At 41.9% G+C, this 14,957-nt stretch overlaps 1 protein-coding gene across 4 annotated transcripts in view; it reads right to left on the bottom strand.

Annotated features, from left to right (window-relative positions):
• The window catches only part of MYH10 (myosin heavy chain 10), a 195,782-nt gene extending 181,066 nt beyond the window's left edge, over positions 1 to 14,716 (bottom strand). For 2 of the 4 annotated variants that reach the window (XM_036767251.1, XM_036767250.1), the window contains exon 1: positions 14,620 to 14,693. The gene's annotated coding sequence lies outside the window, so the exon portion shown is untranslated. Of the gene's footprint in view, positions 1 to 14,619 lie in introns of all 4 variants that reach the window. The other 2 variants (XM_036767252.1, XM_036767249.1) reach the window with 2 other exon arrangements.
• Positions 14,717 to 14,957: the final 241 nt, after the last annotated feature.

Genomic DNA, 14,957 nt, shown 5'->3' with positions numbered 1-14,957 from the left:
CATCATCCATGCCTTTATCTAAGTCACAGATGAAAAATATTAAACAGCACAATGCCACACATCTCCTTGAAATAGTCCATGGAAGACCTCCCACCAAGGTGACCAACTGACATGGAACCACTAATGACTAATCTAAGTCCAGTTCTTCAACCAGTTCTAAATCCATCTAGTTGTACTACTGTCTAGACTCTAGACCATATCTCTCCATTTTTTCTACATGAGTAGCATGTAGTAGTAGCAAAAGTACTCATCAGCTGCTGGTTAAAATCTAAGTAACTTAGATCTACAGCACTGCCTTCATCTACTAGATTACAAATCCTGTCAAAAAAGGAAATGAAGTTAGTCTGACACGATGAAATCATGTTGCCCTTTGTCACACAGCCTTAAGTATGAGGAGAGGCATACTAATCTATCACTCTTTAGTTAGACTTACCCTTCCTGTTTCTACCCCTACTGAGCTGGTGATCCAAAGGCAATCTGAAGGTCTTTGATCAAGAACAGAAGTGACAGAGGATCTGCCACCTCCAGTAGCCCCAAGAACTAGTAATGAAATTACTAAAAATGAAAATGAAATTGTATGACATTCTTAACAGGTCCAAGAAAAACTGTTGAGAAACTCGAGATCAGAGGTCATCAAAATTAGCCAGGACCAAAGGGGTACATACATACACACACACACACACACACACACACACACACACACACACATAATATCCAATGACATTCACAGCCCAGAACTGTATTTTCATTCCCAGAACCCAAGTGGGACAATCAGGCATTGGGAAGACTCTCTACCACAGGTATTTCCTCCCCTTCCTGACCCTTACCTTTTCCCACCCTCTCATCCACCCATCTAGTCTATCTGACATCTCATATGAGATGGGAGACACCAACTCTGTTCTTTCTAGTGAGCTAGAAGACCACCAGGCTTTACCATACACCCTGTCTCTACAGACACAGAACCTCGGCACTGTCATATGATCTACATATGATGTAACCTTGGGACTGGCTATCTACCACTTCACTTCACTCTTAGGAATTCTAGGCCTTTCCATCTGCCTGACAGCTGAACTCTCCTTGATGTGTTATCTTCCCCAATTAGAATATGAGCACATGGTGATGTCTTAATTTTTCTATTTGTATTCTCATCACTTAATATGGTGCTTGGCATATAATAAAACACTTAATATTCTAATTCTAACTCATTCTAATATGTCTAATAACTTAAAACATTATAATAAATTAAAAATTTTAAACAGCACTAAATGAACAGAATGGGTAAGGCTTAATCAAAAGCAACATATTGAGGCAGGCCCAAATCCATATCATAGCATCACAGGAGACAAATACAAACTGGAAGCTTTATAACCCACTACTGAGTTCCGAGTCAGATTTAGGGTATAAGGAGGACGGGACCTGTGTCTCTCACTCCCCATCACCACAAACCTGGGCAGAAGAGCAAGTTCAAAAGCAAAGAGTAGCAGAGTGGCCCAAATTTCAGGAGTAGAGAGTAGAATAAGGTATAGGTTTCAGCCTCCAGCCCAGTATGACGACTGCAGAGGAATGACCTGAGCAGCAATCCCAGACCAAAAGACAGTCAATAATTCTGTCACTGAACCAGCAGAGCTTGTCAGCCGGCTGACAATGACTGAGTTCAGCAGTAGTCTCTTGCTGCTAAGACCCAAACCCAGGCCAGGAACTTGTAGAGCTCAGAACAGGGGGAGCAGTATTCAGTCTTTGACCCGGAGCATATTGCTTTGAAAGTGCTGAAATCTTACAAGTCCTGAGCCTGAGTTCTCCCTGGGGGTCTTAAACAACACAACAATTAGTACCCCAGGAAAGCAGCAACAGGAACATTCCAGAGTACATTCCCAACAGAAACACACAGAACTGGGCCCTAACATCAGAAAGTCGGGAAGTAGGCTGGAAGAATGAACAACAAAAAAAAAATCCCATCATTAAAAGTTGTTATGACAAAAATGACAAACTCAGAAGAGAACGACTCCAAAACATCTACATTTCTTAAGTTCAAATATAGGAATTAAAAGAAAAAACAAAAAAGGAACAAAAAATGAATAAACTGCTTACTTTCTAATATGGGGAAATGACATATGTATTCCCTATATGCCCCTATCATCTACAGGGGTCTAATTAGACAGAAAGCCTGGGAGTACTTCTGTTATAGCTTGATCTTAAAAGAAGAATGGAAAGGGAGAGAAAGAAGAATACAATAGGAAGGCGAGGGAAAAAGAAGGTTAGAGAAAATCATCCTACATGATCAGGGAAGAACATCTAAACAAACAAAGAGAAGGTGGTGAGATAAACACTTGACACTTAAACCTTACTCTCACCTTAACTGGTCAAAGGAGAGAAGAAAACACACACACACACACACACACACACACACACACACACACACACACCACATATACAGAAATACTTTCACTCGACAGGGAAATAGGGAAAAGAGAGAAAAGGGAAAGAGGAATTAAAGAGAGGGTAGATTAAGGAACAAATTAGAACTAAGCAAGACAAACTCTAAAAAGGTACAAAAATACAACTCTTTTTGAGCTGGCAAAGAATGGGAATGGGGGGGGTGCCCATCAACTGGGGCACCGTATAATAAATGTGATGGAATACTACTGTGCTCTCAGAAATGATGAAAGGAGCGGTTTCAGAAAAAACCTTGAAAAACTTGAATGAACTGATGAAGAGTGACGTGAATAGGACCGAGGGAACAAAGGTAAGAATACGGCACAGCAAACAACTCCGAAGGAACGAAGCACTCTGATCATTGTAATGACTAAACATTATTCCAGAGGACTAAGAATGAAATGTGCTGCCCACTTCCTGATGAAAAGGTGGGAGGGGAGGGGATTTTTTTTTTATGTGGCCTATGCAGAAATTTGTTTTGCTTCACTGTTTATAACAAGGGATTTTCTTCTCAAGTGGGGGGACAGAAAGAAGGGAATAGGAGAAGAGACAAAGTGCATTTGTTGACTGAAGAAAAACATAATTTTAAAAAACAAATATTAAGTTTCTATTAACAACATAACACTTTAAAATTTGCAAAGGGTATAGTATACATTATGTCATCTGATCCTCACAAAAGCCCTGTTGCTATAAAAATTTCTTAAAGATCAGGAAACTGGGGATGAGAAAAGTTAAGTGACATACCCAGGCTCACACAGCTAATAAATACTGGAGTCAGGTTTCTAATTCAGGACCCCCTAATTCAAGGTCCAATACTCCATCCACCATGCCAAGCTGCCTATGAATAATATATAAAGGAATTCAAAGAATAAAAAGTGTTACTTCCTGCAAGAAGCCAATACCACAGTTCTCTCAAGGTTACCAGCTATTTTTTAACCATTAAATTCAATATTTTTTTTTTCCTCAGTCCTAAAACTCTTTGACTACTGTTTTCTTCCCAGATACTCTCCCCACTTGGTTCCATGATTTTCTCCTGGTTCTCTTCCTATATATCTGACCATTCTCACTCTCCTTTGCTGAATCATCATTCCTCTCCTGTCTAGTAAGTGTGGACCGCCCCAAGGACTTATCCAGTTATCTTTTATTCTCCCCTTGAGTGTTTTCATCATCTCTTATATATTCAATTATGTCCAAGTATTTAGATGACAGCCCTAAGCTCTCTCCTGAATTTCAGTCCCACATCACTAGCTGACTGCTGACGTGTGTATATCCATCAGAATCTGTGCATTTTATCTAATTGACTCTAGTATTAAATGCAAAATCCTCAGCCTAGCATGTAAAGCCTTCCATAATGTCTTCCATCTATTTTTTCCTTTTGTCTTATTCCCCTTGATGCTGCTTTGTTCCAATCAAACAGCCAGCTAACAAGTCCCTGTACTTGAGATTTTACCTCCCTATATACCTTTGCATAGGTGATCCCCCATGTCTGGGATACATCCTTTCCTCAATAATGCAGATATTCTAAGAAAAAGAGTCATTCTTCAATTGAGAAATGGCCAAAAGATGTGTGTGACGGGGGAGGGGTGTATATATGTATATATAAATAATAGGCAATTTTCTAAGAAAGAAACACAAGCTATCTACAACAATGAAAAATGTTCCCAATCAATAGTAACTTTTTTTTTTGGAGGAAACTGGGGTTTAGTGACTTACTCAGGGTCACAAAACTAGTGTCTATGGTCATATTTGAACTCAGGTCCTCCTGACTCCTCCTCTATCCACTGAGCCACCTAGCTGCCCCACCAACCAAGAATAACTAGAGAAATGTACACTAAAGCACTGTGGCAAAATTTGCAAAAAAGAAAAATGACACATTGAAGGGGCTGCAGGAAAACAGGAACATCAATGTACTATTTGGTGCAACTGTGAATAGTCTGGCCATTCTGGAAACCACTAAACTATACACAGCATACCCTCTAATCCAATCCAGGTTAATGCTACCCAGGCCTGAACCCCCAAGAAATCGAATTGAGAAAAAAAGGACCCACATGTGTGTATAAAACTATAGAGCTTTTTGTATTGACGAAGAACTGGAAACTAAGGGAGCACTCCTCGATTGGGGAATGTCGAAACAAATTAAAGCATAGGAATATAGTGGAATACTATTATGCTTCAAATAATGAAAAGGACAACTTGAGAGAAACCTGGAAGATTTACATGAACTGATGCTGAGAGAAGTGAACAGAACCAAAATTCTGATCAATGCAATGACCAACCAGAAGACCAATGATGAAGAATCGCCTAACAGGAGTACGATGGGACTCGAGATACAAAATGAATTATACATATACATTTGGATGTAGTCAACATGGAAAATATTTTGCTTGACTGTACTTATTTGTTACTAAGGTTTTTGTTTTTTTTTTTTCCTGTGGAGGTAAGAGGATAGGACTAAAAACTTGCTAACTGAAAAAATATTATTAAAAAAAAAAGAACAAAAACACTACATTGTAGAATCCCTAGCTTCCTTCAAAGGATAGCTCAAATGACTCACAAAAGATCTTTCCTAATTTCTTAGTTGTTAATGCTCTTTTCCACTAGAAACTACTTTGTATAACTTTGTATTTACTTACCTGTGTGTATGTTATTTGCTACCAGTACAATGTAAGCTCCTTAAGGGCAGGACCTGTTTCATTTTTGTCTTTGTGTCCTCAGCCTTTAGCCCAGTGCTTTGCACATAGTAGGTGCTTAATAAATGTTTGCTGAACTGAAATCAATGTCCAAAACAATACTCATCTTCTTCTCCCACCCCTTACCCTTACATCAAACCAACCTATTTCTATGGGCACTAACCAGCCTTTCTTGCTTCACAGCCTTCAGTGAAATTCTTTGGCTTTTTCCGATTCTTTCTTCTCTTTCAAACCCAATATACCCTATCAGTTGCCAAGTCTTATCAATTCCACCTCCATACCTCTTGGCACCCATCTCCTTTTCTGCACTCACATGGTTTCCACCCTAGTTCAAGACATCATCACTACTCGGCACTATTATAAAAGCCTCCTAATTGGTCTCCATTGGTTGCTGTCTCTCCCCATTCTAATCCGTCCTCCACATTCCTGCCAAGAATAATCTTGCACAGGCAGATCTAATCACATCTCTCTTTTGCTCAAAAATTTTGAGCAGGTTTTTTTTTTTTTTGCCTCTAGAATAAAACAAGTCTCTAGCCTGGCATTTAAGGCCCTCCAAAACCTGGATTTAGCCTGCCTTCCTAGCCTCATTTCCCATCATTCCCCTAGTCTTTGTTCCCTGACCTCGACATTTCATCTCCTGTCTCCCATGTATTGGCAGAATCCATCTTCTAAGCTAAATGCATTATACCTCTTCATCCTCTGACTCTTCAAGAGTTCTTCTGTCTTCTCCTCAAGGTTCAGCTCAGATGATGCTTCTTCTGTGAAGACTTTGCTAATTCCCCTCCCCAAAGCTGTTAAATGTTTTCTACCTTTTCCAAAGTACATTATAGATCCCTCCTGGATCACTTCAGAGGGGCTGGCATAGCTTAATGAAACTATGAGCTATGCTGTTCAGTGTTACCCAAGACAGACAGGTTATAGTGGAGAGTTCCACTGGAGAAGAAAATGGCAAACTACTCCAGTATCTCTGCAAAACAAACAAACAAACAAAGAACCCACAGAGAATATTAAAATCAGATGAGACTCTCAGGTCTGAAGGTATCCAACATACTCCTGGGGAAGGGCTGAGGACAACTACTAGTAGCTCCAGTACTAATGAAGCAGCTGGGCCAAAGCTAAAAGGGCACTCCGTAGCAGAACTGTAGATATGTCTAGTGATGAAGGGGAAGTTCAAAGTTATAAAGACCAATCTTGCATAGTAACCTGGAATGTGAATAAACCAAGGTAAGCCTGTGATCAAAGACGCAATGGAAAGATTAAGTATCAACGTCACAGTAATATAAGTCTATCCTCCAACCCATGACACTGAAGACGCCAAAGCTGATCAGTGCTATAAAGATCTACAACTTTTTCTAGAAATAACACCAAAAAAATGTCTTATTCATCATAAGGTATTGGAATGCTAAAGTAGGAAATCAAAAGATAACTGGAATTACAAGAAAGTTTGACCTTGGAGTACCAAATGAAGCAGGGCAAGAGACTACTATTGTTCTGTCAAGATAACTTGCTGGTCATATCAAACTCTTTTTCAACAACCCAAAAGGTGACTCTATACATGGACATCACCAAAAGGTCAATACAGAAATCAGACTGATTACATATTTTGCAGCCAAAGGTAGAAAAGCTCCATGTAGTCAGTTAAAACAAGACCCGGTGCTGACTGTGGCTCAAATCATGAGCTTCTTATTATAAAATTCAAACTTAGATTCAAGAAAGTAGGGAAAACCAGCAGACCGTATAAGTATGACCTAAAAAACCATCCCTTATGAATATGAAACAGAAGTGACGAATAGATTTGAGGGATTAGATCAGGCAGAGAATGCCTGAAGAACTATGGGCAGAGGTTCACAACATTGTATAGGAGGCAGCAACCAAAAAAATTCCAAAGAAAAAGAAGAGCAAGAAAGCAAAATGGCTGTCTGTCAAAGCTTTACAAATAGCTGTGGAAAGAAGAAAAGTGATACCCAACTGAATGCAAAACTCCAGAGAAAGCCAGGAAAGATAAGGTTTTCTTAAATGAGCAATGCAAAGAAATAGAAGAAACCTACAGAATGGGAAAGACAAGAGATCTCTTCAAGCAAATTAGAGATATGCCCAAAAGGCAATCAAACTATGCATACCCTTTGATCCAGCAATACTACTATTAGGTCTGTATCCCAAAGAGATCATAAAAAAGGGAAAAGGATTTATATGTACAAAAATATTTAGAGTAGCCCTTTCTGTGGTGGCAAAGAATTGGAAATTGAGGGAATGTCAATTGGGGAATGGCTAAACAAGTTGTGGTATATGAATGTAATGGAATACTATTGTGCTATAAGAAATGACAAACAGGCAGATTTCAGAAAAACCTAGAACAGCTTACATGCACTGAATCAAAGTGAAATGAATATAACCAAGAGAACATGGTAACAGCAGCACTGTGCAATGATCAACTATGACTGACTTAGCTTTTCTCAGCAATACAACAAAGTCCAAAATGCTATCCACATCCAGAGAAAGAACTGATGGGAGTCTGAATGCAGATCAAAGTATACTATTTTCACTTTTTTATTCTTTTCCTGTTTTCTTTCCTATTGCTCATTTCTTTTTTCACAAAGATGACTAATATGGAAATGTTTTACATGATTGCACATATATAAATTATATAAAGTTGTTTACTGTCTTAGATGGGGGTAAGGAAGGGAAGGAGGGAGAAAATTCAGTACTCAAAGTTTTATATAAAAAATGAATGTTAAGAATTATCTTGGGGCAGTTAGGTGGCACAGTGAGTAGAGCACCGGCCCTGGAGTCAGGAGGACCTGAATTCAAATCCAGCCTCAGACACTTAACACACTTACTAGCTGTGTGACCTTGGGCAAGTCACTTAACCCCAATTGCCCTGCCTTCCCCCCCCCAAAAATTATCTTTACATGTAACTGGAAAAAATAAAATACTATTTTAAAGAAAAATGAGTAACAAAAAAAGAAGATTAAGAAATATCAAGGGAACACTTCATGCAAAAATAGGCATGGAAGACAAAAATGAGAGAGGTTTAACAGAAGCAGAAGAGATTAAGAAGAGGTGGCAAGAATACACAAAAAGAACTATGGAAGAAAGATCTTAATATCACTGATAACCACAATGGTGTGGTTACTGATCTAAAGCCAGACATCCTAGAGAATGAAGTGCGCCTTAGGAAGTATTGTTAATAGTAAGGCCAGTGGAGGTACTGAAAATTCTAAAAGAATTTTAAAGTGCAGCATTCAATAGGCCAGCAAATTTGGAAAACACAACAGTGACCACTGGATTGGAAAAGATCAACTGTTCCAATCCTAAATGCCAAGGAATGTTCATATTACTGAATAATTGTGCTCATTTCACACACCAAGGTTATGCTTAAGATTCTGCAAGCTAGGCTTCAGTAATAGGTGAGCCGAGAATTACCAGAAGAACAGGCTGGTTTTCAAAGAGGCAGTGGAACTAGAGACCAAATTGCCCACATCCACTGGACTATGAAGAAAGCAAGGGAGCGCCAGAAAAACATCAACATCTGCTTCATTGACTACACTAAGGCCTTTGACTGTGTGGATCACAACAAAATGTGGCAAGTCCTCAGAAAAATGGGACTACCAGATCATCTTACTCTTCTCCGGAGGAAACTGTATGTGGGTCAAGAGCAACAGTTAGAATCAAAAATGGATTAATAACTGATTGGTTTTAAAGCTGGAAAAGGCTATATATTGTCACTATTTATTTAACTTTCATGCACAGTGCATAGTGGAGAAGCCAGAACTAAGGTTGCTGAGGGAAACATCAACAATCTCAGATATGCAGACAATAACACTCTGGTGGCAGAAAAGTATAGAATTAAGAAGCCTCTTGATGAGGGTGTAAAAGCTGGCTTGAAGCTTAACATCAAAAAAATTAAGATTCCATCACTTCCTGGCAAATAGAGGGAGAAGAAATGGAAGCAGGGTCAGATTTTATATTATTAGGCTCAAAGATTGTGACTAAAGTCAAGATATTAAGATGCCTTCTCCTTGGAAGGAAAGCTATGGCTAATCCAAAGACTCAAGTCCATTTTTTCCAGTAGCAATGTACAGCTGTGAGAGGTGGACTATAAGGAAAGCTGAGAGGTGCTGAAATGACATATTCAAACTGTGCTGCTGGAGAAGACTTTTGAGAGTCCCTTGGACTGCAAGGAGATCAAATTAGTCAAAACTTAAGGAAAGTAATTCAGGTTATTCATTGAAAGGTCAAATACTGAAGCTGAAGCTTAAATATTTTGGCCACACAATAAGCAGACAAGACTCACTGGAAAAGAACCTGATGTTATAAAAGACTGAAGGCAAAAAGGAACGGGGGCAGCAAAAGAGGAGATGGATAATGTTATGGAAGCATGGAACATAAGCTTGGACAGCCGTCAGCAGACAGTGTGGTACAGAAGGGCCAGGCATGCTATACAGTCCACAGGATCACAGAGTTGGATACAACTAAATGACTGAACAACAACAGAATTTATCTGTGTAAATGCTGCATCCCCCAAGTGAAATGTGAGCCCCTTAAAGGCAGGAACTATTTAACTCGTGTCTTTGTATCCCTAACATATACTAAGCAGGAAATCAATCAATATTGATACAAAGTACAACTGTGGTTCAAAAGAAAGAGATGACTTCTGGTAGCAGTTGGAAAGAATTGGAGAAAATGACATGAAAGAAGTGATATTTGGGATAGGTTTAAATGACGGGAAGAGTAGAGTATGAAGATATCCAAGCAAAGGGAACAAAATGAACTAACACAGAACACAAGATATATTCAAGGAATAAAGAATAGCCTACTTTGACCACTGTGTACAGTACACACAGGAGAATAATGGGAAATAGGGAATAGGTTGGGCACACACTGAAGATCCTCAAATGCGATGCCAAGGTGTTTGCACTTTTTCAGGCAACAGAACCAATGAAGGTGTTAGTGAAGGTGAGGATAAGACTGGAGGGGTGCTTTAAAAAAATTAATCTAGTAACTGTGCAGGATAGACATGTGTCAGGTTGAAACTACAAAGAGGCAACACTCAATAGGCTGTTTGTGTGCATCCTTACCATTGGGCACAAATTCCTACCTAGCAAGGCATGTGCCTGGACAGGGACTGAAGGTCTTTGAAGGAATCTAACATCGTTAGTACAATTCCAGAAAAGCTGACAAAATATACCTTCTGTATTTGTAAAATAAGTCACAAAGAAGGGACTGATTTGGCAGAAAAGACTGGTAGTTCAAGTCTTAGACACGTTCACTTTTAAGTCCCATCAGTGAGATAACTACCTACAGCCAGAAGTAGACATTCGGAAATATTTCAATAGAGTCAGAGGTTTCAATATTTCAAGAGAGGTTGGAAGACAGAGATTTCAGAGGTTAAGATTAAGATTAGAGATTAAAGCCATGCAATGGTGAGCTTCTGAAGGAAGAAAATGTCAAAAAGAGCAAAGGACAAAACATTGGGAAAGAAAATGGAAAAGGAACAAGTTGGAGAGTTTCAAGTGGAGTCTATCTACTCAGCAGTATCTTCACATTGCAGAGGTCAAGAAGACTGATGATTGAGAAAAGGCAATTGAGTTTGGAAATCACATTGATTTGGGGGGCGGGGTACTAAGCTCCCATAAGTTTAGAAAATGGAGGATCTAAACAACACAAGAAACAAAAATGGCTAAAAGTTTGGAAAATAGAGAAATTCCCTTCCATCCTTATTTCATTAAGTAAAAAACTTCAACTGTACCTGTGCTTAATAGAAGCATATGCACAGACAATTCAATTCAAACATCCATTAAGTGAAAAGAAAGGATTTCAGGTACAGAATCAAGAGAGGAAATCTACTTCAGGCATAGGGGTCATCATTAAGTAAAGCCACACAGATGAAATTCAGGGCAGAAAGAGAACATAGGAATGTCCAGTCTGGCTGGAATGTTAGGTTAGAGCCAGATCGGGGAAGGGACTTAAATGCCAAAGTATTCAATGGGAGTAAATTTAATGAGAAGGCAATCCATGCCTTTTATCAAATCCATTAATAAAAATGTTGGATAGAATGAGGCCAAACATAGATTCCAATGTAGTGTAGGTATTTTGTCACTAAGCTTCCTTACTAAATAGTTCCCTACCCTTAAGCATACAGTCTTACGTTATTTGTATCCCCCACACTGCTTCATATGGTGTTTTGCACATAATAAATGCTCAAATATCTGTGAAATGAATTCACCAATCTAGAAATAGACTCCAGTTTTTAGGTAAAGGAGTTATATATTAGAAAGCTGGCAATAGGAAAATTACTCAAGCAGCAGGTAAAGAATGGATTGTGATGTATTTTTTTTAAAGGTTTTCTTAATTTAAAAAAAAAGCAATGAATGAGGGCATGGAGAGTCAAGCGGCAGTAAGGGCAGTTAAGCCATAATTGTTTAATCCAGTAAAAAATAAAACAGGAATACTTGCACAAATACTTTTAAGAATTCAATTCCTACTTCTAAAATATCACAACTGCCAGTTTTAGAACACTCTTTTTCCATGTATGCTTATGTAAATCTACCCATCTGTAACCCAGCAGGAGGGAGTGATATGTAAGACCCCAATTTGAACCTAGGACCTGCCACTTTCTAACTGTGTAAACTTTTAAGTCACCAACTTTGTGGCTAAGTTCACTTATCTGCAAAACAGGGGTGATAACACATGGATTATCGACTTCACAGAACTGTTTCAAGAAAATCATCATGTGCAACATAAAGCTATTATTCCTTCCTTCTCTAAACTTGTATGTATAGCACCCTCTGAGAACATTGGACCACAATACAATTTGAGTCCAAGACACTGAATCACAAAATTTCAGTCAGAAGGCACCTTGCCATCTATTCCAACTGATACCTGAACGGAGTGCCCCACTATAACATACCCAATCTGCTCATCCAGTCTCTGCTTGAAGAAGAAACCCTAGCTCTTAGGTAAAACACAAATCCCAATATAAGTTTTTATGCCACTTATCTTGATGATCTCTACCACTTAAGAAGCAGTCTTCAGTGTTTTTGTATCTCCCCATACCATCTAGTATAGTGCCTTGCACATAATAAATGCTTAAATATTTGTGAAATTCATGAATCCAGTAGACACTGTATTTTCATACATACTAATAAAAATTTTTGAGAATCATTTTGGATCTTCCTTTTCATGTGTGCATTTGCTAGTCAATTATTCTCCATCAAATGAACTAAAAAGTTATTTGCTTCAGTATGACAAATGACAATCCATAAATTGATAATGTTAATATACAGCACAATTTTACTAAGACTTTCTATTTTTGTGAAATTTGTTTAAACTGGCAAAGAAAAAAGTAATCTGTAATGAAAACCACCATCATCAGTTGAGCTTTTCTGCATAGTAAGCACTTAATAAATTTCTCTTAAATTGGAAACTAAACTAGGAATCTTTATTTTATATCCTTATGTCTCCATCCATAGAAAACTAACAGCCAAAGCTCTACATTCCTTTATCCTCCAACCGAACCACTCTTCCAATTTTTCTCTATTGTCATCCAGCCAGGCTTTACTGAAATAATTTCCCTAAGGATCCTAAATAAAAAGCAAGGCTCTCACGGGTCACTTCCCTTCGTGTCTTCTCCAGAAATAACAGACTTTAAGATGCAGACGTAAAACGCATAAAATGGTCACTTTTCTAGGCCAAAAGATACTTAAAAGCATGAGACCAAAAGGGTAGTTAGAGGATACTAAGAACCTAAATACGAGTTTTGGGGGGAAATAAAATGGCATCGAGAATAATTCAGATAGCACAGACAGTCGTCAGATTCAGAATCAAAAATCAAAATGTCAGCAAAGCACAGTAATATATTTGGTATTTTATTATTCAGTTAAAACTGCAGCGAGGTCTTTGTTTCTTGTGCAGTCCCTACCTCCACCCACTGCCGCTGCCCCCCCCAACCCCCCTCATTCAACCGCAGTGATCCTGCAGGGAGCTGCAGAGCCTGGAAGAGATAACGGTGATTATTAGAGAGCTTGACACCCACACCAAACCTCCTCATGCCCTCACCCTAGTCTGGGGCATTATGCTCCAGGCCAATCCAGAAGGCCTTTCCTCATAGCCACACGGGTAAAAGAGCTTGTCCAAAAGCTCCCACAAACGCACCACTTTCAAGCTGCCTCCGACCCATGACTCACTGATGGGGGGGGGGGGGGTCGAGCGGGGACAGAAGTAGAAAAGAGAATGGGGAGCTCCTGGGGACGGCCCCTCAACTAGAGAAGGCAGAGATGAGACTCTCGGCCACTCACACAATAGGAAAAATCGAGGATCGACCCTCCCTCCCTGCCAGCCAGCCTCTAGGAGCAGCCAGCCCCCTCTCATTTAGGGAGCCCCCCTCCCCGTTCCCTCCCAAGCGAGCTACATTTTCCCGCCTCCGCAAGGCCCTTCCCAAAGCATAGATGTAGCCCCCACTCCTGCCTTCTTCCTTCACATTACACCTTAACCCCACCTCCTACATCCCACCCTACTCAATACACGCACAGCGCTACTTCTCCCGGATCAACCCTTCGCTCTCTTCCACAGCACATTCAGCACTACTTCTTCCCGCACCTGGTCCCCGCGCTTTCCCAGTCCGCATGGCTCTGTCCCTCCCCCCATCCCTTTCGACAGTCTCATCTCCAGTCTCCCCACAATCCCCTCCACCACAGAGGGCCCGCAGCCGAGCCCAGCCCACCCAGCACTCCCCCTTCCCTCCCGGCCACGGCCTTCCCCGACCCGGGCCGGATCAGCGCCCCCTCGGTCCTACTCAGAACCCCGTCCTCCCGGGACTCCTCCCAGCCCCTCCGGGGTTACACGCCCTCCCTGGGAGCTCTCCCAGACGGGGTCCGCAGGCATCCAGACTCCCCTCCGAAGGCTCCGTCTGCCGTCATTCTTTCGTTGTCCCCTCCCCACACGAGGGTCCCTGGCCGCACGCACGCGGGGCCCGCTTCCCTCCAAGGCTCCCACACAACACACCAGAGGCCCCCTTCCTTTTGTCCGCCCCGCACAGAGCCCCTCCTCACCCTTCAGGGGTTCCCACAAACACCACCCCCACATCCATCCAGAGCCCCCACCCTTCCAGGGGTGCCCCAGACCCGCCTAGGGACCCCTCTAGGGAGCAGATTTTCACAGAGCCTGAATCCTTCTTACAGGGAGAGCCCTCCCTGGACACCACCTCCCACCCACCCCCCCAGCTTCTCCTCCCCGCGAGGGCCCCCGGCCCTACTGCCATTCCTAAGCGCGCGCGCACGCCCGCGACCCCTCCCCTCGCCTCCTCCGCCTCTTCTCTGCGCAGCCCTTCAAGTCCCTCTCCTTCCGCCCAGAAACAGAAGACCCCCGCCCCAAGCAAGCCCCGATACCCGCCGGGCCCAGCCAGCGCCCTCCCGCACTCCGGCCCTCCCGGCCCCGCCAGCGCGGCGGCCACAGCAAAGAGCGGCAGGGCCGGCTGGAGGCGCCCGCACCCCCTCACCTTGAGGCGCAGATGATGGCGACCGCAAGTGCCCAGCAGCGACCACAGATCCGGCTCCTCAGACGAAAACCCACCGCTGCCTCCGCCGGGCTCCTTTAGCACTGCTGCGCCGCGCCGCCCCTCCCACGCCCACCCTCATTGGGCCAGCCCCACGCCCGTCACCGCGGGTCCGTTGGAGCGTCCAACTCCGAGGCTAGACGTTAGCAACCCCGAGAAGCGAGCCCACCCCCGGCCCACCTCCCCCGCCCCCTTACCCATCACAAATAATATTCATTGGCTCGCGTTCAACGCCCTAGCAACCGGCGCCCGCACCTCACGGGCTTCCCGCGGTGTCAGTC

This window comes from Trichosurus vulpecula, chromosome 7, assembly GCF_011100635.1.
Source record: "Trichosurus vulpecula isolate mTriVul1 chromosome 7, mTriVul1.pri, whole genome shotgun sequence".
NCBI classification, from domain to species: Eukaryota; Metazoa; Chordata; class Mammalia; order Diprotodontia; family Phalangeridae; genus Trichosurus; species Trichosurus vulpecula.
This window is presented reverse-complemented; position numbering and strand designations above follow the sequence as displayed.